Consider the following 6,897-nt stretch of genomic DNA (forward strand, 5'->3'; position numbering starts at 1 on the left):
AGGCAACACTTCCACACTCTTGCAGTCTGAAAGGTTTAGATATTCAAGCGTCCTCATATTTGCAAATGTTTCCTCCAACAAGGTCAAATCGGAGCAATATTCCAAATTTAGATATTTAAGTCTAAATATTTAAGTCGAATTAAATTCCTGAAGGAATTTGGAAGCCCATGCAAACTCCGACAGCGAGAGAGATTAAGGTGTGACCCAAAAGAATCAAGCAGCAACTTCATGGGCATCTTAGGTGCAAGTATTGCAGTGAGGACAAATGACATAATTCCTCTTGTAAAGTTTTGAGATGAATCAAATATGACATACAAGTCACCACAATATTTTCGATGTGCTTCATTCGTCCAATGGACTTTGGGAACATTGAAAGAGGAGCATAAACATGTAGCTCCTACAACTCCGGAGATGCGTGCCACACAATATTCATCTTTCAAAAGTAAGAAAAATATAGAGATGTTAGCCTTTATCCACAAAACCCTTCAAATGCATTTGAGAGCCTGTGCTTGTATAACAATTGCAGCAACAATCTACCATAAATTAGGGCGCAAAGTAAAAAACGAGAATAAATACAAAATTGTCTTTAGCCCTAACATGAGATTTTGCTTGCCACAATTTTTTCAATTTGTTTCATACCACTTCTAAAACCCTTATATTCTACATCCGAATCCAGGGAGGCACGCAAGAGAAGGGACAGTTGTTCCAGCGTATCCATGTCAGGTTTGGTGACTCTACCCTCCTCAGTATGCTTTCTAAATGACGATCTTCAGTTGCAACAAGTTGTAACTTCATGACACAATATGGTTTAGGGTCAATCAACTTTCTGAGACAGTTTCCCAAAACCTCATCACACCAATTTTTGAACCATATGACTTCTTCGTCTGATTTTGGTTCCCGAACGTGATAGAAATAACTGAGGACACGAACCATCCTAATTCCCCGCCCCTCGGTTATTACTTGCAGATTCTTTACGAACAAATTGTCAAATAGCAAATAAAGAAAACAAAGCAACGAGTTTTTCTCTTTCAAGCAACAAAAAACTAAAATAGAGCAACAGGTTAATGTTAGAATGATTCAAGTACTTGCAAGCGATTGTTGCCACAAATCATCAATGTCGTCAGTCTTGAGCAGAGCTCCTCTTGGCATGCATAAGGCAAATGAGGCGAGAATGCGGTTAGGGGTAAGGTGGTTACGGCCATAACTAACCGAAGTTGATGAGAAACTCTGAATAATGATGCATGTGGGAAACAGATGTCAAGCGGAAAGAGGAAAATTTGTGCCAAATGTCAAACAGCAGAAGATCCAGATGTCAGTCAGAGAATGAAAGTGTACACAACTATGTTCATTCAATGAATTTGTGATATTAATGCATAGTTCGAATCATCACATATTTCATGCACATTATATATATTCATATACTAATAAGAATGTATACTGAAACATGAGATACAAAATAGCAAGTGGTATAGAGGCTTGAAACCTTACAACTATTGTCATCCATAGGGGCAATCTGAATGGAAAACAAAAGCAGCAAACTAGTCCACTTAACTACTTCATGTGATATAAGCTTCATACCTAGTTTAATTAGCCTATGGAAACTGAACTACCTAGTAATATAAAATCTTCCTCATACCCAGAGGATAGAGTGGTTAACATATGGGGGTATCTGTGGTCCAATGGGTGATATAAGTATTTTAGAATATACCAGATAAAATAGTTCAATTATAGTGGCTCTGAAAGTGGCTGACGTTGATAAAAATATAAATAGAAAAAGACTATTATATAATGTGGTTACCTCCTAACAGCAGACCGGAAAAGGAATGCAACATAAAGCCCCATAAGGCAAGTTATTTTAACTTCAAGGAAGATGGATATGTTAAAAAATTGAAGTTTGAATCCAAAATTTGTTTGGGAGATTTTTTTACCCTCACTTTCATCCAGCTGAAGCCATCCCTAGATTGGACAAAAAATTCCTTTTACAGAGTGAAAAGAAAAGGAAAATTACTTGATGACGAACTCGTATTAATTATGTTAATGGGTAAAATAACCTATAAGGAAATTCAAAAACGTAGAAATAGTCGAGATGCAGATAAGGCATATGGCTACGAATACCTAAATTGAGATTCATATGGCCATTTATCATTTAGTTCCAATAAGTAGATTTGGTTTAGAGTTTGCTTTCTTGGATCTTGTCAAAAATCAGGAGATAACAGAATCAAGAACATTTAAGTAGGATTAGAAAAATAAAGCCCTGTCTATCTACAGATATACACACATATTTTCCTCATGACCATATCGACGAATACGAGAACCATCCTTAGAAAGTGAAGAAAATTTGAGTAATGCAGAAGATGGGCGTTTACTTTGTTACTTGAAATCCCAACTTACAAATACAGAACTTGCCTTATCTGTTCCACAGCTCGACACAGCTCTATATATTGAATTGACATGCCAATGTACTAAATCTGAATTTTATGACTCATGGAAACATCGATTATAATGCATCCAAAAACATATTCAAATTTCCACCTCCCCTGTTTAAAAGCTATAAATCTAAGAGTTTTTTGTTCTTTAATTGAGATCCATTTTCTCCTTATCATGACATTTATTTTATCGCCCAGTTTTTGTATATGAACCAGGTCATTCTTGTGGCTATGTTTCCTCTTAGTCGCGAGGCTTCTCCATCGCTTACCTCGCATTTTCTCGTTCCTTTACACAGGAAAATTAAAACAAAAAGTAGATTCTTTGGTTCAAATTTCTGTGGAGATTTGATCAGTTAGGGTTTCTTCTTGTGTAGCAATAAAATTTACAAAGCTTTGCTATAATCCTTTTGAACCTGTGCCTTGTTTTGCAGGTATTGAGCTCACCTTATCTCAAAGGCATTCCCTCCAGCCATAAGGTAATTCAAATCTTTTTCCCGTCTCACTAAGGTCATGACGTTTTTCATGTTTAATAAATTCCGCTAATCAACAATGAAATTCTCTCTGCAAATTTCGAGAAAATGAACCTCTCGATATACTGAAAAATAACACATACAAGAGGTTGAATTTTATTTCAGTATGCATCCCCTGTTAAGTAGGTGTGTGTAATCGTTGTAGTGTTTTTGGCTCTTCTGTAACAAAATTTAAAGGGGACTTACAATCATCATTGGGCTCCCCTCATTACATCTGGGAAACCAAGCTCAAGCTCCTCTGGATCGCCATCAAGCAATGGGCAAGGAACCATGCAAAAGAGGAAGGGGAAAAAAACTCGATCTCCAAACAAAACTGGCACAGTGGAATCAAGAAAAGGAAAGAACCCAAGACACAGAAGAGGATCAAGTTAAAGAAAACGAACTGTATAAGGAGCTGTACAAACAGAACAGAAGAGAGGAGGAAGAGCAAAGGCAAAAGTCACGATGCCTTTGGCTCAAATCGGGAGACAAAAATACCACTTTTTTCCACAACAGCCTCAAACTAAGGCGAGCAGGGAACAACATTGAAAGAATAACAGTGGAGGGAAGAGATCTAAGAGAACAAGTGGAAATTAGGGAAGCAGCGACCCGACATTTCCAAGCTCTCCTAACAGCAGATCCTCACTACAGGGAAAATCCGGATTTCCTCAACATAATGGAGAATAAGATCTCAGAAGCCCAAAATGCCGAGTTGGACAAGGAGATCACGACGGAGGAGATAGAATGGTCAATTCACAGCATGGCCTCGGACAAGGCTCCGGGCCCTGATGGTTTCAGAGTGGCCTTTTACAGAACTCACTGGGATATTATCAAGAAGGACTACATCAGAATGGCAAAAAACTTCTTCACAAAAGGTAAAATGGGCAACAGCATAAAATCCTCCCATCTAGCCCTTATCCCTAAAGACCCCAATCCTCAAACATTTGATCGTTTCCGCCCTATATCCTTGTGTAATGTCTCCTATAAGATCATCACTAAGATCTTAGCAAACAGGCTAAAAAAACTCCTCCCTTTCCTCATCTTCGAGAACCAAGGAGGCTTCCTCCCTAGGAGACAAATAACGGATAATGTCATCCTTATTCAGGAGGCAATTCACAACAGCCTATTTAGAAAGGAAAGGGGCATGATCATTAAGCTCGATATGGCAAACGCCTTTGACCGGGTTAACCATTCATTCCTTCAGGCGGTTCTAAAGAAATTTGGCATCTCCGAGTTCTTCATCAGCAGGGTAATGGAATGTATTTCCTACAATTGGACAGCTCCTCTCATTAATGGCAGGCCCAGCAGAGCTTTCAAAAGTTCAAGAGGCTTGAGGCAAGGATGCCCGCTATCCCCCTTCCTCTACATCATCATGGCTGAAACTCTAAGCTTGCACCTGGAGAATATGCGCAAATCAAAGGAAATAACAGGGGTTGTGATGTATTGGAGTAATTTGTTTATTTTAAGTAAATTGAAGGTGATTAAATAATGATGTTTAATAAAATACTTTTTTTTTAAAGAATTTGTATTTTTATTATTTTATTATTTAAATTAATTTGTATATGTTAACATGATGAATTTTATGTTTTTTAAAATTATAAAAGAATAATATATTTGATAAATATGTTTATTTTTAATTTAATTAATTTGTATATGTTAAAATAAGGAATTTTATGTTTTTAAAAAATATAAATGAATAATATATTTGATAAATATGTTATTTTTATTATTTTACAAATTTGTATTTTTTGTTATTTTATTACAAATTTGTATTTTCGTTATTTTATTAATTTAATTAATTTGTATAGGTTGAAAAGATGAATTTTATGTTTTTTAAAATTATAAATGAATAATATGTTTATTTTTATTATTATTTTTTAATTTGTATATGTTAAAATAATGAATTTTATGTTTTTTAAAAATATAAATGAATAATATATTTGATAAATATGTTTATTTTTATTATTTTACTATTTTTTAATTTTATTAATTTGTATATGTTAAAAATGATGATTTTTTTTAAAATATAAATAAATAATATGTTTTATTTATATATAAATGTATATAGTTTTAAACTTCTCATTTTAAAATTTGATTTTTAACAAGTTGAAAGAGAGGCCGTGTTGAATTTTTCTAGAAGCGATGTTGGTTCATGAATAATATGTTTATTTTTATTATTATTTTTTAATTTGTATATGTTAAAATAATGAATTTTATGTTTTTTAAAAATATAAATGAATAATATATTTGATAAATATGTTTATTTTTATTATTTTACTATTTTTTAATTTTATTAATTTGTATATGTTAAAAATGATGATTTTTTTTAAAATATAAATAAATAATATGTTTTATTTATATATAATTGTATATAGTTTTAAACTTCTCATTTTAAAATTTGATTTTTAACAAGTTGAAAGAGAGGCCGTGTTGAATTTTTCTAGAAGAGATGTTGGTTCAAGCCTAACGAATGAGCAATTTGAGTTGGCTAAAGGCTTTCTAATTGTTTTTTATTATGGTAAAATTATATTGATAATTCATTGGTTTTACTTTCAAAAGCTTGAAGGAATTTGAAGAGCAGGTATATAACTGCTTTGTGGGATTTGATCCCAAAATAATTGATTTGTAAATACATACTCAATCCCAACGAATGGGGCAAAGATTTCAATTCTGGGCAATCACCAAGACAACAAGGCAGCATTTCCAACAAACCATTTCCCAAAGAAAATTCTTCCAAACTACTTAGGTTTCCAATATCCCGAGGGAATTCTTTAAAATTTGTATCTGACAGGATTAATATTTCCAGGGACAGTTGATGTGCAACTTGGCGAGGCAACACTTCCACACTCTTGCAGTCTGAAAGGTTTAGATATTCAAGCGTCCTCATATTTGCAAATGTTTCCTCCAACAAGGTCAAATCGGAGCAATATTCCAAATTTAGATATTTAAGTCTAAATATTTAAGTCGAATTAAATTCCTGAAGGAATTTGGAAGCCCATGCAAACTCCGACAGCGAGAGAGATTAAGGTGTGACCCAAAAGAATCAAGCAGCAACTTCATGGGCATCTTAGGTGCAAGTATTGCAGTGAGGACAAATGACATAATTCCTCTTGTAAAGTTTTGAGATGAATCAAATATGACATACAAGTCACCACAATATTTTCGATGTGCTTCATTCGTCCAATGGACTTTGGGAACATTGAAAGAGGAGCATAAACATGTAGCTCCTACAACTCCGGAGATGCGTGCCACACAATATTCATCTTTCAAAAGTAAGAAAAATATAGAGATGTTAGCCTTTATCCACAAAACCCTTCAAATGCATTTGAGAGCCTGTGCTTGTATAACAATTGCAGCAACAATCTACCATAAATTAGGGCGCAAAGTAAAAAACGAGAATAAATACAAAATTGTCTTTAGCCCTAACATGAGATTTTGCTTGCCACAATTTTTTCAATTTGTTTCATACCACTTCTAAAACCCTTATATTCTACATCCGAATCCAGGGAGGCACGCAAGAGAAGGGACAGTTGTTCCAGCGTATCCATGTCAGGTTTGGTGACTCTACCCTCCTCAGTATGCTTTCTAAATGACGATCTTCAGTTGCAACAAGTTGTAACTTCATGACACAATATGGTTTAGGGTCAATCAACTTTCTGAGACAGTTTCCCAAAACCTCATCACACCAATTTTTGAACCATATGACTTCTTCGTCTGATTTTGGTTCCCGAACGTGATAGAAATAACTGAGGACACGAACCATCCTAATTCCCCGCCCCTCGGTTATTACTTGCAGATTCTTTACGAACAAATTGTCAAATAGCAAATAAAGAAAACAAAGCAACGAGTTTTTCTCTTTCAAGCAACAAAAAACTAAAATAGAGCAACAGGTTAATGTTAGAATGATTCAAGTACTTGCAAGCGATTGTTGCCACAAATCATCAATGTCGTCAGTCTTGAGC

This window comes from Pinus tabuliformis, chromosome X, assembly GCF_031772625.1.
Source record: "Pinus tabuliformis cultivar Carrire ecotype Pingquan chromosome X, CPIR1, whole genome shotgun sequence".
Lineage (NCBI taxonomy): Eukaryota > Viridiplantae > Streptophyta > Pinopsida > Pinales > Pinaceae > Pinus > Pinus tabuliformis.